Source organism: Salmo trutta, chromosome 40 (genome assembly GCF_901001165.1).
Source record: "Salmo trutta chromosome 40, fSalTru1.1, whole genome shotgun sequence".
Taxonomy (NCBI): Eukaryota; Metazoa; Chordata; class Actinopteri; order Salmoniformes; family Salmonidae; genus Salmo; species Salmo trutta.
This window is the reverse complement of record NC_042996.1, coordinates 6,870,909-6,891,548: the sequence shown is the minus strand read 5'-3', so window position 1 is coordinate 6,891,548 and position 20,640 is coordinate 6,870,909. Positions and strand designations below refer to the sequence as shown.

Genomic DNA, 20,640 nt, shown 5'->3' with positions numbered 1-20,640 from the left:
GGGAACTTGAATGGGCAGTATAGTGTGGTACATTACAGTGTGGTTTACCACTCAAGTTGAGTTAGTCTCATTGATGTCCTGGGCAATGCCCACCAACATGCTTTTGCACATTGGCACGTTTGTTGAACTCTCTCACCATTCATGCCGTTCCGCTGATGCCCCCCCAAATCACGTCAGAGCCATCTTTTTGTCTGCTTGTTACAGTAGCAAAGGCAACAGGGCCAGATACTGTTCGTATGCACTCAAGTGGACCTAACCTGTCAATTATTTGTCTTTTAATGAGGTGACAATTAGCGTACGTTAGTCAACTTGTGTCATGTTGTCAACATCACCGTGATTACTAGAACCAGATTGATTAGCGATACCATTGACAACAAACACGTAAATAGCGACACAATGACGTCTATCCGGAGCAGATTTGATGGTCAACTATAAACTGGCACATATTACAGGGTTCATATTTGGATAGTACAGGAGGAGGGCAGTAACTAGCTGTAGTGCTAGCTGTGAGCGATGTCTTTAATGTTGCGGATGCGTAATGTGAGATGTTATTTAGTTGCCGGATCAGTAGGGAACCCGGTGCAATGAGGGCCTAGAGAGTTTTAACAGTTCTGAGATCAGTGGTTATTTTTCATACTCTTCTTCATACTGTGTGTGTGTGTGTGTGTGTATGTGTCTTCATACAATGTGTGTGTGTGTGTATGTGTGTCTTCATTCTGCGTGTGTGTTCATCCTATGTGTGTGTGTGTGTGTGTGTGTGTGTGTGTGTGTGTGTGTGTGTGTGTGTGTGTGTGTGTGTGTGTGTGGGTGTGTGTGTGTGTGTGTGTGTCTGACTGCCTGTGTTCAATAATCGAAAGGTGGAAAGGTAGGTGCAGTCAAAAGACACTCTCTCCCTTTCATTCCTCCTCCTCTCATTCTCTGATAAGGCCTGAGGGCTGTGTTTTGTCAGAGCAAGTCTGATCTTTCTCTCTGAGCGGAGGGGTGGGGGTTGACACTTCCTTTCTTTGCAGCAGCCTTGTCAACCCCCCTCCCTCCCTCCCTCTCATCCCTCTCTCTTCTCTCCCGTCCTAGCCACTTTCTCTAAAAATCTGGACAGACTTCTGACAAGTCTCAGGCAGGAAGCAGATTACAGTAGAGACACCATGTAACATATCTGTCTCATTATTCCCTCCACACATCTCTCTCTCTCTACGTCTCTCCCTCTCTCTCTCTCTCTCTCTCTTCCTCTGTCTTTCTCTCTCCATCTATCGCTCTCTTGGACACCATTCAGTTGTATTCCATCCATGCCACATGTACAGTATGTAGGTCATCAGCCCATACTCCTACCCTTCCACACTTGTGCAGCATTTGCGAGAGGATGACAGAGATGGTATGTTGTTCTTGTTTTGTGTCTGAGTGACTGACAGGAGACAGATCTCAATTCCAACCCTCCTACCCCCTACCACTACCTTCACCCTCCATGACTCCATTCTGCTCCAACTCTCCTTGACTGGGGTCTCAGCCTTCTGTCTCCAGAGGGCCTGTCAGTAACGAATCAAGGGGAGGTATTTACAAGGTTATGAGATGTCTGAAACATGTGTTACCCCCTTTAAACCCCTCAACAACTCAACGTGTCAACCCCTCCCCAACCAGACGCAGATACCCAGACAGTTTTAACCATTTCCAGTCCTCAAGACCCGGTTTGTCTGTCTGCGTGATTCATCTGCCTCCATATTGAAATCCTACTAACGGGTCTCCATTTGTCATAGTTTTTTCCCTAAAGACATTTCCAAAGACATCTGAGTTCAAGAGAGTTAATCTCTACGGGGAGAAAACCAGAGATCCATCCAACAAACAACTTCTCTGTTAAATGTTGGGCAGATTGGACACTACAGATAATATACCAGCGCTTTGTCAACAGGAAATGCCTTCATCACTAACCCCTTCAGTGGCCACAATAGTTCCCTAACAGAATGACTTCCCCACGTCAAACCCAAAAACTCTCTCTGGATCCTTTACAAGACCAACGTCTGTGAGCATTGCATTTCTTTGGGAGAACTCCAAAGATATTCAGAAATTGGGTCATAAAAACACGTATATCGTTGACAGACAGCAGAGACCGCAGAAATCCCTGAAGCGTCTGTGCTGTTTTGGACCGTTGTAGGAGAAAGCCAGTAAATGGTTACACCACGTTTGAACCGTTCATTGAGAAGTATTGTATGGCTGACATTTATATATCCACGCTTGTATTATCTACAGGCTGTATTATCTACAGCCTGTATTATCTACAGCTTGTATTATCTACAGCCTGTATTATCTACAACCAGTATTATCTACAGCCTGTATTATCTACAGCCTGTATTATCTACAGGCTGTATTATCTACAGCTTGTATTATCTACAGCCTGTATTATCTACAGCTTGTATTATCTACAGCTTGTATTATCTACAGCCTGTATTATCTACAGCCTGTATTATCTACAGCTTGTATTATCTACAGCCTGTATTATCTACAACCAGTATTATCTACAGCCTGTATTATCTACAGCCTGTATTATCTACAGCCTGTATTATCTACAGCCTGTATTATCTACAGCTTGTATTATCTACAGCTTGTATTATCTACAGCCTGTATTATCTACAACCAGTATTATCTACAGCCTGTATTATCTACAGCCTGTATTATCTACAGCCTGTATTATCTACAGCTTGTATTATCTACAGCCTGTATTATCTACAGTCTGTATTATCTACAGCTTGTATTATCTACAGCCTGTATTATCTACAGCCTGTATTATCTACAGCCTGTATTATCTACAGCTTGTATTATCTACAGCCTGTATTATCTACAGCCTGTATTATCTACAGCCTGTATTATCTACAGCCTGTATTATCTACAGCTTGTATTATCTACAGCCTGTATTATCTACAGCCTGTATTATCTACAGCTTGTATTATCTACAGCCTGTATTATCTACAGTCCGTATTATCTACAGCTTGTATTATCTACAGCCTGTATTATCTACAGGCTGTATTATCTACAGCTTGTATTATCTACAGCCTGTATTATCTACAGTCTGTATTATCTACAGCTTGTATTATCTACAGCCTGTATTACTCTACAGCCGTCTATTCTACAGCTTGTATTATCTACAGCCTGTATTATCTACAGCTGTATTATCTACAGCCTTGGTATTATCTACAGCCTGTATTATCTACAGCTGTATTATCTACAGCCTGTATTATCTACAGCCTGTATTATCTACAGCCTTTATTATCTACAGCTGTATTATCTACAGCCTTGTATTATCTACAGCCTGTATTATCTACAGCCTGTATTATCTACAGCCTGTATTATCTACAGCTTGTATTATCTACAGCTGTATTATCTACAGCCTGTATACTACAGCCTGTATTATCTACAGCTTGTATTATCTACAGCCTGTATTACCTACAGCCTGTATTATCTACAGCTTGTATTATCTACAGCCTGTATTATCTACAGCCTGTATTATCTACAGCATGTATTATCTACAGCCTGTATTATCTACAGCTTGTATTATCTACAGCCTGTATTATCTACAGCTTGTATTATCTACAGCCTGTATTATCTACAGCTTGTATTATCTACAGCCTGTATTATCTACAGCCTGTATTATCTACAGCTTGTATTATCTACAGCCTGTATTATCTACAACCAGTATTATCTACAGCCTGTATTATCTACAGCCTGTATTATCTACAGCCTGTATTATCTACAGCCTGTATTATCTACAGCTTGTATTATCTACAGCCTGTATTATCTACAGCCTGTATTATCTACAGCTTGTATTATCTACAGCCTGTATTATCTACAGCCTGTATTATCTACAGCCTGTATTATCTACAGCTTGTATTATCTACAGCCTGTATTACCTACAGCCTGTATTATCTACAGCTTGTATTATCTACAGCCTGTATTATCTACAGTCTGTATTATCTACAGCTTGTATTATCTACAGCCTGTATTATCTACAGCCTGTATTATCTACAGCATGTATTATCTACAGCCTGTATTATCTACAGCTTGTATTATCTACAGCCTGTATTATCTACAGCTTGTATTATCTACAGCCTGTATTATCTACAGCTTGTATTATCTACAGCCTGTATTATCTACAGCTTGTATTATCTACAGCCTGTATTATCTACAGCCTGTATTATCTACAGCCTGTATTGAACAGATGTGAACATCTACTCTGCTGCCCAACCTACTATTTTTCTATTTCTCCTTTTCTCTCTCTTTTTCCCTCCTTTCATCTCCCATAGATTAAGTCATGTTTTTCTTTGACCCTCTGGCAGTACAATTTGCTTGTTGGAAAGAGCACTACTGGAGAATGGAACTTTATATTATTCCAACGAGGAACATTTTTATTTGTGGCTAACGTCCATCTTTCAGCTTATTGTTCTCTCTCGGCCTGGACAGCCTCGCCTCTAAAGACCCATGTCTTACTTTTCTAATACAGAGCTAATCAAACTATACTGTACAAGTTGGTCAAAACAAACGAGACTTAAACATCAATGACTCCACCAACATGCCACAGCATGTTTAGGTTGAGGTTGTGGAGAGCACTAGGGGTGGACTAGGAAAACACATCCTGTCCATCCTCCAACTCATAACCCCTTCCTCTCCACTCTGTACTCCATCTCCAGTTCAGCCCTGTAAAAAAACTCCCTCTGTGTTGGAGGATGTTAGCAGTTAGCTGGGAGTTTTGCGGTGTCTTGCAGGCAAGCCATCAGTCAGATCTCTCTGTGATAGAGGAAGCTGTACTGTTAGCGGATTAATAAGGCTTTGGGTTGCCAGGTACTGCTTTTTCTTTCCCCCTTTCTTCGACTTCAAAGCAGGTCCTCCCTTTAATTTTGGTTGCCCCGGGCGATTTGGGTCTGCAGCGCTTCCATCAAAGCAGAGTGGTGACGAGGCGGGCCGAAGCGGTGCGTTAACGTTGATGTGAAACAGAACAGCAGTACAACAAGTTAAATAAACCATTTCAGATCGATTTGTTTTAGTCTAAAATGCCCTGGGTGGGTTCATTCTGGCATGAACTGCTGCAAGTGAACTGTACTGGCTTGAGGAAATACAAAGAAATCCTTGTTGTTGTTGTGTTTTTATTTTGCTTGTAGGATCTCCAAGTGCCAGAGGGAGAGTACAAAAGAGAGAAAGCAATGCAATAAAGTGCTACAACTGAAGAAAAGGACACTGGTAAACTTAATGGGTTTTCCACCAGGGCCAGTTACTGACAAGAGAGGAGAGAAAACTCTCCAGGGACTTCACATCAAAGAAACCTCTTCTCCAGCTCTCTATTCCTCTGTCCTGCTCACACAGAGACACAACAACTCTGAATGCATGTAAAACCATAAACTAACACCACTGGATAGTTTGATGGAAGGGAAAACCACATGTACAACCACAAGCCAACTAACTGACAAAACAGCTCACTTGCTCAAGTGCCTTGATGGGTTAAAAACTAAAAACTAATAAACCAATAAAGTCAAGGAAAGATATCATGGTATCCTCTTTTGGATAAATAGGGTAGGGTTTTCTAATACACTGGCATGGCAGTGAAGTGCTAGCATCAACAGTAGCACCACACCCCCTCCCTATAGCTGGTGCTGTCTTCATCATTCTGTAGGCTATCACATGGTCTGGTATGGGAATGATTAACTATGGTCTCTCCTCCCTAAGCCAGACTAAGACCTGGCCACGCATCTAGTTTAGAGGGAGCACGCACACACACACACATGCACACATGCACACACACACACTAACCCTACGCCCACACAAAACAAATTTGCAATATCATGCACAAACGCATCACTTTCATGATATGCCTGGCATGACTCATGTCGTACATTCTAATTGTATGTATGTGCAAAAACACATCGAAATGAACAACCGTTCATGACCAGTTCAACCACAAAATCACTGCACACAGAGTCTGGTGGTAGAGTTAAGGAATGACGGAACATCAAAAGAGCATCCACATCACAGAACCTACCAAGCTATTAGAAAACCTCAAACCACAAGCACAGCATCACCATTTTACTAACAAAGTCTGCACGTTTGGTACCCCCGAAACACAATAACCCCAATTCCAAATCCCTTTTAATAATTCCCCTCACAATCTCCCTCTCTTCCCACACTCCCCAGGCCTATAATCCAGTCTTTCCCGAGTTTCCCCCCCAAGATCCATCCCCTCTATCTATCAGTGTGTTATCCTACCTGTGCTCTGTAGAAGCGTGGGAGAGAGAGCGAGAGAGTTAGAGTGCGCCGAGGTCAGATGGTCTTCCTTCCAAATATCCAGTTGGGGCTATAGGCTGAATCACTGTGAGCCTTCTGCACTGTACTGCAACGGGCCGAGCGATAATTGCACTGAGAGCGCGCGCAGCCAAGACCAAGCAGGTGTGCTCTGTCACGGCCGAAGGGGAGGAGGAAGGGGCTGAGAGAGGAAAAGAGAGAGGGAGGGAGCTCCTGTTAAATTGAGACACTTGGTGGAGAGAACTTCCCCCAGCAAAAGAGAGAGAGAGAGAGAGCGCGCTCCAAAAACAGCTGGAAATAGAGGGAGAGAAAAAGGAGGAAAATGTAAAAATGAACAGTCACAGAGCGATGGAGAAAAGAAGAGGAGAGTGGAGGGAAGAAAGGAGGGAGAGAGAGAAATGGAGGGAGAGAGGCAGAGTTAAGGCAATAAGCAGTGACTAGGCTGGCAGGCTCCCATTCAGTACCATCTGGTAATGATAGGTCCTCCAGAGCTCAGTTCCAAAACGCCAGCTACTCTCTGCCTTCCTCTCACTAACGTTCTTTCTTCCATTTTTCTCCCTCTCCCTCTCCCTCTCCCTCTCCCTCTCCCTCTCCCTCTCCCTCTCCCTCTCTCTCTCTCTCTCTCTCTCTCCCTCTCCCTCTCCCTCTCTCTCTCTCTCTCCCTCTCCCTCTCCCCCTCTCCCTCTCCCTCTCCCTCTCTCTCTTTCTTTACTTTGGTGAAATTCAAACTAATTTAACACAGCCGACTACCCCTCTGCCTTTGTTTAATCCCGCACAAGCATTCAGTCCACCCTCCCCCTTCACCCCCAATCTCCTGATTGGGTCGGTTTACTTATTTACACTTAACCAAAAGGGACAAGGGGACCGTTCCAATTAGGAAGAAGAGGAGGGGGATCTTAGTTCTTAGTTCTCCCCATCCCCTGGTTTACCCTCCATGTGTCACATCTACTTTAGGTCTATAATTTCCCCCTCCAGCTGGGCTCAGGGTTGGTCTGTCTGACTAGCATGTCACACTAACCACCCTGGCGTGTGTGTTATTTTAGTCCAAAGGCTAAAGTGAAGGATTTAATACTCTTTAAATAGTTCAGATTACTGCCCCAGACCAGTGAGGTGCAGTCGGAGCTGAGCACTTTAGAGCTCTGTGTCGCTTGGACTGGCTCTACTTAGTTACACTTACAACAAAGACTGCAAGAGAGACGGAGAGCTTTCAACAATACTTTCTACAGTACAGAGATGAATACACAGAGAAATATGACTAAGACATAATGAATGCATTTGAAGACCTGTAGGTTGTTGCCTACAGCCTACAGCTGTTATGAATGCGTCATGGGTGTGATCGATAAGGCACTACAAATTCATAATGCTTTATACAACTTTGGTTCATAGAACGTTTTCACAAGCATCATTACAGAAATGATGGAACTGGATCACTTAAAGCTAATTGGAGGAAACATTGCTTCCACCCATCCAGTCCTTTCATTGGTCGCTGTGTGGCGGGGAAAAGCTAGAAGGATGCATTGAAGGAGGCATACTGTACATTTAACAAGGACTTATAAATTAATGATATGTACCTATTGATTCTTGAAGAACATAACTTAGAAATGCCTCATGACCTTAGTTCAACTGTTGTACCTCATCAGAACCCAAAATATAAGCTTGTTTAACTCAAATGTTTGTAAACAAAGTAAATGTAAACAAACACTAATTAGCCTTATTGTTTCAACTGTGGATTGCCCCTTTATGGCCTGGGGACAGGCAAAGCATTGCAAAGTTCATGCTAGCTACTGATCTAAAGCCATAGTGTTAATGGTATATAGACCAACGATGACCAGAGTCAATAAATTCTACTAGCTCCATAAAGCATACATGAATGGTGACGTCTCCAGACTCCCCCTCTAAGAACTACACTGTATCAACAGCCATGAATTATCTCAACAACGTTGAATTATTTCAACAACACATTCTGCAGAGACCTCAGAGTGTGGTCATATGGGCGTTGATGAATGATTGAATAGAGGGTAGAAACCTAGAGCAGATCTGATGAATGATAGAACAAGGAACATCTACAAAGGACTGCTGTGCCCTTCCTGCATTCAGCCTCCACCCAATGTATGCTAGCATCAGATGCTCTCTCTCTCTCTAACTTTTTCTTTCTCTCTCTCTCTCCCTCCCACTCAGCCTATCATGCACGGCTCAGATCAAAGGGATCTGGTCAAATGACTGAACTTTAGCTAGTAAGACTTCGTCTCTAATGGGAAGTACAGCATTCCAGCCGTATCCCATCTCAATGATCCTTCTCCAAGCTAAGGAAAGAAGGACCACCCACATAGACATTGGTCATGACCAAGGTATCAGTACGACTGTCTTAAATCACTCAGAAACCAGCCCAACAAACTGAACCCTAAAAACATCCATTCTCAAAATACAAAAGCAGGTAACATTGAAAAGGTATTTTTACTTGTTGAGTTAAACGACTTGTTAAATGGTTGTCGTTGTATTGTCTTTGATTCAGATTCTGGTCGAGTTTCTTACTTTTTTGTAGGGTCAGGGAAGGTTCAACTGAAATACAGGGCCAGTTTTTCAAAGGTGATCTATCTGGATTTCTCCTATTGGATAGGATTAAATGCATAGAAATAGAATGAATAGAAGAGGAATCATTGACTTGAATGGGGACTCCAGTTCTATTCATTCTTTCTCTATGCATTTAATCATATCTAGGGGTAGGAGGGGACAAGGGAGTCAGACAGAGAAAAAGAAGGGTGGGTGGGTCATGTTCTTCGGCACTGTGTGGAGGTCTTGGATGAAGCCTCGGGGTAGAGGGCCACGAATACAAACACTGAGATCATACCTTGTGTGAAAAGGGGCGTGGAGGGGAGGGATGATGGAGGGGAAGAGAGTGAGTGGGGATGGAAAGGAAAGAGGAGTGGTGAGAGAGGGGCAGAGGGATATGGGGAGAGAACTGTAAACAGGTGATTATTTACATTTTAGTCATTTAGCAAACACTCTTATCCAGAGCAACTTACAGTAGTGAATGCATACATTTCATTTCATACATTTTCCCTACTGGTCCCCCGTGGGAATCGAACCCACAACCTTGGCGTTGCAAACACCATGCTCTACCAATTGAGCCACATGGGACATCTTATCTTTGACCTTCAATGAAACAGCTGCATGTCCTCCAGATGGTCTTAAGGACTTTAAAAATGACTGAGTGGATCAAGGAAGGTTCTATACCTGTAATCACTAATATAGGTGTTGTACTGGGATCATCAGGGGTTGTCATAAAAGTCTCAGTTTTTTGTCAACCTACAGCTTCTCACTATCAAACCCCAGGGATAACGTTTGGTTGGACAGTAGAGACTCCTAATTCTGTGAGGTGTCAACTTCAATGTTCCATGATCTACTTTTTTCTCTGTGTGTGTGTGTGTGTGTGTGTGTGTGTGTGTGTGTGTGTGTGTGTGTGTGTGTGTGTGTGTGTGTGTGTGTGTGTGTGTGTGTGTGTGTGTGTGTGTGTGTGTGTGTGCGTGCGTGTGTGTGTGTCTGTGTGTGTGTGTGTGTGTGTGTGTGTGTGTGTGTGTGTGTGTGTGTGTGTGTGTGTGTGACCAGGCAGGTAAGGTTTTGCCCGAGGTCGGCTCGTCCTCGCTCCACAGCACACAGATAGGCCTAAACATAGCTCTAAATGATTTGGAAATTGCACTCGGGGCTAAACGAACACAGTCTCCACCTCTCTTTCCATTACTCAGCATTCTCCCTCCATCTCTCACATTTCTCCCTCCCCCTTCCTTTAATCTTTCTGTCTCTCAATCTCTCCCTCGTCACCCTTCCCTTTACTTGCTCATTTTCTCCCTTTAGTCCTCCCTCCCTCCTCTCTTCCCCGCTTCTTCCCTTCTTTGTCCCTGTCCCACCCTCTTCCCTTATAAAATCCCACTGTTTCCACACCAGCTTGCCATGACATTGCGAGGCTGTTGCCTCTGTCAAGCCCAGACTCCCTTCAGCCTCAATCCACACCGCAGTCCTCTTGATTAGAACAGAGCAGGGCTGGAAACTGACTCACTACAACATGGTTACCCTCTCTGGGTCAAATCATTTACCACAGCAGAAATATGACAAGATACTATTCAAATAATATCTATTAAAGGTGATTGTGATGTCTCTTGAGAGGCTACTGTCTGATGTTGGGAAACAACCTTAGGTAAGAAGGAGGTGGAGTTCAAAATGGAGGCTGGATTGGGTATCAAAACAGGGTAGGAGGATTGGCTTTGTGAAGACTACCTGTCGAAACAGGTTCCTATACCTTTTTCTCTGTAACAATTGTTTTAATTAATTGCTTTGATCTTTAAGTGAATCATTTTAATTAATACTTGTCAATGACACCCACCATCACTCCAAACCTGACAGTAGTCTGGATCTTTGTGAATACATCTACTTTAGCCCATCAGTAAGCGTGACAGTTCCAAGATTGGTGGTTGTGTACATTAGTCCTGGATGGCATGCTTCCTGGGTCTGGCATGTCTTCAAATCAAGTTATTAATCATCCGTTATTAATTCAGGTATGTGAATACATGTGTGAAGCATACCAACCCAGCCTCTTTTGGGCGTCAATTAGGTCATTTAGACCCAGTTAGCTTGATATCCTGGCACCTGCGTGCCCTGAAGGACCTGCTGTGAAATACAGGCCTATATCACACCTCAATAATCACTAAATGGGTGTGCTATAACTGTGATAAGTGATAAATATCACACAGGAAGTAAGAGATGTCCTCTTTCAGCAGAACTTTATCGTGCGTTTGGGGTACGATGAATGTGGATGCTTTGTTTCTCAGATGGTATGGTTACAGCACTGACAGGGCAACGATGATTAACTGACATTATGATAATTACGATTGGACGTCTTGACAGAACAAGGGCCCTTCCAGGGATTGGCTGAGGCACTAAATCTTGGTGAGATCATTGTGTCCCTATGGAGGGGGTTTAGTGACCTCGGACGTTTCGTGGTCAACTATGTAACAGGCTCTCAGCAGCTAACAGGAATGACATGACGTTTCATTCAGAGTGAATAAATGAAACGGCTGATGTGGCTAGGTTTACACTGTCAGTAGAGAGTGGCGCTCTTTGAATGACTGCATCTGGGTGACACATTTACATTTGACATTTTAGTCATTCAGCAAAAGCTCTTATGCAGAGCGACTTACAATAGTGAGTGCATACATTTTAATACTTTTTTGTTTATACAAAGACAAATGATTTCTAATGGACTCCACAGAGCAAGGGCTTCAAACTGTTTCCAGTTTCTCTACTGGTCTCATCATTTCAAGGTGACTGGGAGCTTTTGGTTGAAAAACTCAACAGTTGATTGATTTAGGTCTTTATACATCTTTATTCATGTGAATAATCGCTATAGACACCAAAAATCATCCTGTATTGGAATGTGGTGTTTGCATAACACATGCTACAGTACTAATTGACTAACACTGTGAGTTTTCAGAATTGCAACAGAAGCTCCTTTCAGAAATCCCATCTTGGACTTGTTAAGCATTATAACAGGAGTAGTGCAGAGGAGCTCTGTCAGACTCATCTCTAGACCCAGAGAAAGTCTACTGTGACGGGCTAAACAGACTTCAGAAACTCACCATGGAAGAGAGGGACAAAAGACGGACTCTGCAAGCCAATAGCAGGAGCTGTAACAGCAATGACAGTCCATCGAAAAAAGAGAACAATCAAGTTCCGAGCCAAAAGTACTGTGGGAAGTGACCTTTTTTGGGCCAATCGGAGTGGCGCTGTGCGGCACAGCATTCGTATGCTAATCACTCCGGAGGAATTCCGTCCCATTGGGTTCGTAACTAGAGTAAACCTCCTGAGTCGTGTACACACACACACACAAGCATAAGCACACACACACACACTGTCCCTGGCAGTGCACTAACTGCTGGCATCGATGGCTACTTTTCACGGTTGAGGAGGCGAGAGTGCCGAATTCACAGTCTGATAAACCATTATGGTGAAATAAAACGCACCAGCTATGTCATTAGTGGCCTGTGAAAGCTGCTCACTAGAATGTCTGGGTTTTGAAGGCCATGCCGTTCCCATTAAAACGCATTAATTGTCCTGGATTTCATACACACATAAACACAGGCCCATGAACTTGACCCAGACAACGTTTCATAGATGAATATCCTTCTAAAACGGATGGTGTTGTTATCTTGGTGAGAGTTGAATTGTATTGACAACTAAGTAATAATAGAGAATGGAAGACATGCTGACGTCATTTACAGTATGTCTTGAATAAACATCATTTAAATATTCTTGTATGTTCACATACATGAATATAGAATGATGGACTGACCCCCAAAAAGTTTCAATAATAAATATCACTGTGAAATGGAGGCCACTGTTACCTTGACTTACTTGCCACTTAACTTCTCAAGTATAGATTCACAATCTGTATTCATAAGCAAGGAAAGTGTTTGTCAGTTGTGCTTTAGGTTTTCACACAAAGGGCCTTTCAGAGAGACCAGCCTGGCATTCTGTCTCTCCTCTCTCAATCTCTGGCCCCACACAGCGTTGAAACACTCGCTTCGAGCAAGTGCTGTTGTGGTATTAACTTGCCCATTCAATGTTCGACGGAACTTCTCCTCGTCATGGCAACAGACTTTCGAAGTGAACGAGGGGGGAACACTACTTCTCGATTGGCCAAGCTTACCTCACACCCTCTAATAACGAGGAGAAAAACGAGGAGGAGAAAAACGAGGAGGATAACACAGCTGCTTGGCTAGAGAGGTGCTAGCTGAGGTATTGTTTGTGAGGGAATGAGTTTGGGGGAGTATTACTTTAAATGCACCTCTCCTTGAGCTAGCTTACAAATAGCTCACCATGCCTCAATTAAAGGTGTTACACAGGATTTATTAGAATTGTTGCATTGTAATTTCAGCAAATGTCAATAATATATCTGGCGCTAACAGTGCAATGATAGTGTTTCACAGTATTACTTACCCACCAGTGTTGTGATTGGCTGTGATAATCGCCTACTGATTTCTCCCGCCGAAGCAGCATCTGTTGTCAAACTGGGAACGCCGTTCTGACTTTGTGGCTGTGTTATCTAGTGGACTGTTCGGTCAATTTGAATAGTGTAGAGAATCATTATAACATCTAAATCACTGTGAAATATCTTTTCAATAACAAAAAATATCGTTTTTACAGCTGTTTGAAGCTGGTGGACCACCAACTTCAAACAGCAGTTTTGGTAGACCAGAGTTTGCAGAAAGATATTTCACAGCGATTTAGATGGTACAATGATTCCCTACACTGTTCAGTGCTTCTTTTCTCACAAAAACTGAAATTGAGCAAAAAATGTAGAATTTTAGCAACCAGGAAATGATTGACTTACACTAAATAACACAACCACAAAGTCAGAAAAGCTTTCTCAGTTTGACAACAGATGCCACTCCGGCGGGAGAAATCAGTAGGCGATTATCACAGCCAATCACAACACTGGCAGGTCAAATCAAATCAAATCAAATCAAATTTATTTATATAGCCCTTCGTACATCAGCTGAAATCTCAAAGTGCTGTACAGAAACCCAGCCTAAAACCCCAAACAGCAAGCAATGCATGTGAAAGAAGCACGGTGGCTGGGAAAAACTCCCTAGGAAAAACTCCTGAGAAAGGCCAAAAACCTAGGAAGAAACCTAGAGAGGAACCAGGCTATGAGGGGTGGCCAGTCCTCTTCTGGCTGTGCCGGGTGGATATTATAACAGAAGTGATAATGTGAAACACTATCCTCCCACTATTAGCGCCAGATGTATTATGGACGTTTTCTGAAATTACAATGCTAAAATTCAACAACAAAATATCCTGTGAGTAGCACCTTAAAGTTGAAGTTTCTTAACTTGACCATAAAGGTTTTCATTGCAAAATCCACAAAAGCTCCTCTCCTCGAGGTAGCTTATAATGCCTCATTATGTCAGGGCTCCTGACTTCAACATGAACTGTCTTGACGTATTGGCAAAATACACAAACTATTTGTACACTTCTGTTCATACATTTATATGACATCTGCTGTGTTTCAATGGTAGGAGTTTAGGATGTAGGGACAGAACACCCATTAAAACTCACAATGGATCTGATTAAAGCACTCGCTCAAAGAAACATCTCAGAAGAAAGCAATCAATCAATTCCCGGATCTCTCAGCTCCGCACAAACCTCTTGGGACATACTACTGGCAACTTCCGACCACTGTAAACAAGTTCGTTTTCTAATCAGCCTTTCTTTTACAGGCAATCTGTAAAAAAAATAATGTGCATTAATATGGAGTTGGTCCCCCCTTTGCTGCAATAACAGCCTTCACTCTTCTGGGAAGGCTTTCCACTAAATGTTGGAACATTGCTGCGGGGACTTGCTTCCATTCAGCCACTAGAGCATTAGTGAGGTCGCACACGGATGTTGGGTGATTAGGCCTGGCTCGCGGTTTGCATTCCAATTCATCCCAAAGGTGTTCGATGGGGTTGACCTCAGGACTTTGTGCAGGCCAGTCAAGTTCTTCCACACCGATCTCATCAAACCATTTCTGGATGGACCTTGCTTTGTGCACAGGGGCATGGGCCTTCCCCAAACTGTTGCCACAAAGTTGGAAGCACAGAAACGTCTAGAATGTCATTGTATGCCGTAGAATTAAGATTTCCCTTCACTGGAACTAAGAGCCTAGGCCAAACCATGAAAAACAGCCCCAGACCATTATTTCTCCTACACCAAACTTTCAAGTTGGCACTATGAATTCGGGCAGGTAGCGTTCTCCTGGCATCTGCCAAACCCAGATTTATCCGTCGGACTGCCAGAGGGTGAAGCGTGATTCATCACTCCAGAGAAGGTTTTTCCACGGCTCGGTAGTGAGTGTTGCAACTGAGGACAGACGATTTTCACACGCTACACACTTCAGCACTCGGCGGTCCCGTTCTGTGAGCTTGTGTGGTCACTTTGCGGCTGAGCTGTTGTTTCTCCTAGACGTTTCCACTTCATAATAACAGCACTTGCAGTTGACCGGGGCAGTTGTAGCAGGACAGACATTTTGACGAACTGACTTGTTGGCATCCTATGACGGTGCCACGTTGAAAGTCACTGAGCTCTTCAGTAAGGCCATTCTACTGCCAATGTTTGTCTATGGAGATTGCAGAAAATTTGCTTTAAAACTGAAATTGTTTTATTCTCAGCCTTATGGTAAAATGTGTAGAAGAATTGGAGGAAATTTAGTTTATAACTGCAATTTTATCTCTCATCCATCAGCCCCATGACATTATGTGTTGAATTGCAGGAAAATAGCTTTAAAACTGTAAAATGTCCTCTCCGCCCCATGGCAAAATGTGTAGAATTGCAGGAAATTTGCATTAAAACATCAATATTTTGTCTCTGCAGCCAATAGGAAGGCCTCTAAAAGTGTTGATCGGAGATGGCGCTGCTGGCCATTCCCTCTACCAATGACCCCCCCCCCCCCACGCTAACTTTCTATGGGAAACACTGCTAAGCTCCCAGTCTTGCAGACATTACACAGGCCTTTTACCTCTCTAACTGTAGTGGAATAACATGTAATAACAGACTAATAAGCCAGTAAGTACAGTAAGCTTTTTTGGATATCTTGTTGCTTTATACTTGGAAAGCAGCATTAACACTTGTTAGTACTGTAACTGTGTATATGTTTGACTGATACAATGTTGTTCCATAATTCTATGGACACTTCACTTTGTCTCGAAACACGCTACACTATACGGCAAATAAAAATGTGCTTTCTCCTCATCTTAAGTAGTCATTACTCTGTAACACTCCTTTATTTGTATGACTACAAATGTGTTGGGTGCACAATCTCCTCTCTAGTCGAGTCTGTTTTTGATTTTCTGGGTTGAAACAGAGCCAGTAGCCAGACAGCAGTCTCTCTGCCAAAGAGGCCGACTCAACACTCCCAGAACCATTTGGAATTATAAAATGAGTTTATAGTATCGCCAGAGCTTCAGAGTGCCAAACTCTATAACAAAAAGATATTTTCCCTGTGTCTCATAATGAGATGTCATGGTTACCAAAATTACGTCTTAAGTTCACACAATGGGCGAGTTACAAAAATAAACATGACCTGTATCAATGTTTGCTCAACCTATAGCCTACAGCATGTGATCATGACCTTACACTATAGATCTACAAAATAACACATTTCTGCCTGTTATCCAGTTACAGTAGTCATTACTGGTCCTCATCACATTTATCCAATAATAGGCCAAAAAACAGATAGGAGACTGGAATGAATAGAAGACCTCACCTCCCAGACCGTGCTCGACAGCAACAAGCATCACTGTGGTCGACGGTCCAACAACAAGACATTAATCATTGGCCTATTTCCTCTTCAGGAGGGATAGGAAGAGGAATGCGGGGTGTTTTGAGGGATTCACAACATCTGGGTTGGTGGTAGTAGGAAAGGATTAACCATGGGAGGACGGATTCGGTGAACAAGAGAGACAAGAGAGTGCTTTGGCGCTGTACAGCAAAGCGTCCTGCTTCTGGGAACTCGGGCCACGTGTGATAAATATTAGTTTGTGCTCCTACTACAGAACATCGGTTGGCCATGTTTTATGCATTCCTCCTGGCTAGTCCTCCAGAGGCCATTGCTCTGCAAGGACAACACACTTTTTGTTTACATTGAATCATGTTCAAGGATAGCCTGCGTATTTATTAACGCAAGTTGTCTTCTATCTAATCATGTTGTTTGAAAGAGAATCTGAATTTTAAGTCAATCGTTTTGCTTTTCCACTTATTGCGTTTTGCATTTTACGATGATTTCTGACATTCATTTTGTCTTAAACCTCGCTAATACATTTTGTATCGTGAAGACACCAGAGACATATTCCAGTTATACTTATTTGTTACGTCTACATTCATTCTGCCTACTGAACCAGTGTTTTCTCCAATGTCAGCAGAAACCAGACTCGGAACAGACTCCAGTGATAATGACACTAGCTAAATCAACGGCATCGTTCATATGTGAGTTGCATTAATCCCTTATGAAGCCGTACGTGCTGTGAGATGCTGTGACCCATAGTCAGCACTTTCTGGGGGGTGTGGAATCTGCCTGGGCTGCTCTAATCATGACCAGGCTTGAAGAGCTGGCCAGGAGGAAGGCTGTGAGCCATGTCAGTCAGAATGTGCTTAAATGGAATGCAATGCACAAGCTAGCCCACAACCCCATGCATTGAGCTAAAGGAGTATCTGCTTTACATCTATTCATTGATGATATCAGGTACCGAGCCGATATCATCAATTTGGTATCTGATATTAAATGCTCGTAGATAAGGGGTCCAACATGGTACAACACTGGCTTGGTGTCGCAAGCATTTCGCTACACCACAAGCATTTTGCTAAACCCACAATAACATCTACTAATATGTGTATGTGACCAATACATTTGATTTGATTTGAGATGTAGGCTTGGTTGGGGATTGGATTCCCATTTCCAGAGGCTGCTAAATACAACATGCTACTTCAGACTGGGTTAGGGGAAAGGGTTTGGCAAATGTATTCCCAGTGTCTTCAGAACTAGTGTCTTCAGAACTAGTGTCTTCAGAACTAGTGTCTTCAGAACTAGTGTCTTCAGAACTAGTGTCTTCAGAACTAGTGTTCCTACCTTTAGCTAGGGGGTGGGGTGAAGTATCAGGGGTGTGGATAGAGAAGGGTTCTTTGAACCAGTCTTTAAACACCCAGCCATCAGAACACACTGGATGGGTAAATAAAGAAACAGGTTACATCTATGCAGTGGATTCAGCGGTTGTAATTTAAGTCATGTAGTGGTAAATTAAGAAACAGGTTACATCTATGCAGTGGATTCAATGGTTGCAATTTAAGTCATGTAGTGGTAAATTGTAACGCCCTGGCCATAGAGAGGGGTTTTTGTTCTTTATTTTGGTTAGGCCAGGGTGTTACATTGGGTGGGCGTTCTATGTCCTGTTTCTATGTTTTTGTATTTCTTGTGTGGCTCCCAATCAGGCACAGCTGAAGTTCGTTGTTGTTGATTGGGAGTCACACATAAGTGCATGTTTTTCCGTTGGGGTTTTGTGGGTAATTGTTTCTGTCATTGTGTTTCAACTGACAGGACTGTTTGGCTGTCAGTTTCTTGTTTTGTAGTTGTATAGTGTTCCTATTAAATATGATGAACACTAACTCCGCTGCGTTTTGGTCCACTCTCTCTCACGTCAGCCCTTACATAAATAAAGAAACAGGTTACATCTATGCAGTGGATTCAGTGGTTGTAATTTAAGTCATGTAGTGGTAAATAAAGAAACAGGTTACATCTATGCAGTGGATTCAGTGGTTGTAATTTAAGTCATGTAGTGGTAAATAAACTGGACATAATGGACAAGGAGCTGAAACTATTGGAGTCACTGTTAATTCCATATCATGGCCATTGAGTTTATTCCCGTCAGAGTATTTCCAAGAGACCCTGTCTGTAATATTGCTTAGCAGTGCTCTAAGTTAGCCTTCAACAAGTGGTATGCCAGGTATTTCCTCAATGGTGGCCGGTGCTATGCAAGAAGCAAAGGGTCACATGCCACATCATCATGAAGTGACACTTTGCTTCTTGAAAGTCCAATATTTTGAAAACTTGACTGCTGACATGCAAAACATGCAAAACATTTTGGGATTATATTAACAGTAGACAATATATATATATATATATATATATATATATATATATATATATATATATATATATATATATATACACACTACCATTGAAAAGTTTGGGGTCACTTAGAAATGTCCTTGTTTTTGAAAGAAAAGCACATTTTTTGTCCATTAAAATAACATCAAATTGATCAGAAATACAGTATAGACATTTAATGTTGTAAATGACTATTGTAGCTGGAAACAGCAGATTTTTTATGGAATATATACATAGGCGTACAGAGAACCAATATCAGCAACCATCACTCCTGTGTTCCAATGGTACGTTGTGTTAGCTAATTCAAGTTTATCATAAAAGGATAATTGATCATTAGAAAACCCTTTTGCAATTATTTTAGCACAGCTGAAAACTGTTGTTCTGATTAAAGAAGCAATAAAACTGGCCTTCTTTAGACTAGTTGAATATCTGGAGCATCAGCATTTGTGGGTTCGATTACATGCTCAAAAATGGCCAGAAACAAAGAACTTTCTTCTGAAACTCATCAGTGTATTCTTGTTCTGAGAAATGACGGTTATCCATGCAAGAAATTGCCACAAAATGAAGATCTCTTACAACACTGTGTACTACTCCCTTCACAGAACAGCGCAAACTGGCTCTAACCAGAATAGAAATAGGAGTGGGAGGCCCCGGTGCACAACTGAGCAAGAGGACAAGTACATTAGAGTGTCTAGTTTGAGAAACAGATGCCTCATAAGTCTTCAACTGGCAGCGTCATTAAATAGTACCCGCAAAACACCAGTCTCAACGTCAACAGTGAAAAGGCAACTCCGGGATGCTGGCCTTCTAGGCAGAGTTGCAAATAAAAAGCCATATCTCAGACTGGCCAATAAAAATAAAAGATTAAGATGGGCAAAAGAACACAGACATTGGACAGAGGAAGATTGGAAAAAAGTGTCATGAACAGACGAATCTAAGTTTGAGGTGTTCGGATCACAAAGAAGAACATTCGTGAGATGCAGAAAAAATGTAAAGATGCTGGAGGAGTGCTTGACGCCATCTGTCAAGCATGGTGGAGGCAATGTGATGATCTGGGGGTGCTTGGTGGTGGTAAAGTGGGAGATTTGTACAGGGTAAAAGGGATCTTGAAGAAGGAAGGCTATCACTCCATTCTGCAACGTCATGCCATTCCCTGTGGACGGTGCGTAATTGGAGCCAATTTCATCCTACAACAGGACAATGACCCAAAGCACAGCTCCAAACGATGCAAGAACTATTTAGGGAAGAAGCAGTCAGCTGGTTCCTGTCTATAATGGAGTGGCCAGCACAGTCACCGGATAGCAACCCTATTGAGCTGTTGTGAGAGCAGCTTGACCGTATGGTACGTAAGAAGTGCCCATCAAGCCAATCCAACTTGTGGGAGGTGCTTCGGGGAGCATGGGGTGAAATCCCTTCAGATTACCTCAACAAATTGACAACTAGAATGCCAAAGGCCTGAAAGGCTGTAATTGCTGCAAATGGATTCTTTGATGAAAGCAAAGATTGAAGGACACAATTATTATTTCAATTAAAAATCATTATTTTTAACCTTGTCAACGTCTTGACTATATTTCCTATTCATTTTGCAACTCATTTCATGTATGTTTTCATGGAAAACAAGGACATTTCTAAGTGACCCCAAACTTTTGAATGGTATTGTATATCATTTATATACA

General features: G+C 42.4%; 1 protein-coding gene across 1 annotated transcript in view; it reads right to left on the bottom strand.

Moving 5' to 3' along the window:
- LOC115179983 (decorin) overlaps positions 1-6,596 on the bottom strand; it is a 35,563-nt gene extending 28,967 nt beyond the window's left edge. Inside the window, exon 1 of the mRNA XM_029741810.1 lies at positions 6,238-6,596. The gene's annotated coding sequence lies outside the window, so the exon portion shown is untranslated. The remainder of the gene's footprint in view (positions 1-6,237) is intronic.
- Positions 6,597-20,640: the final 14,044 nt, after the last annotated feature.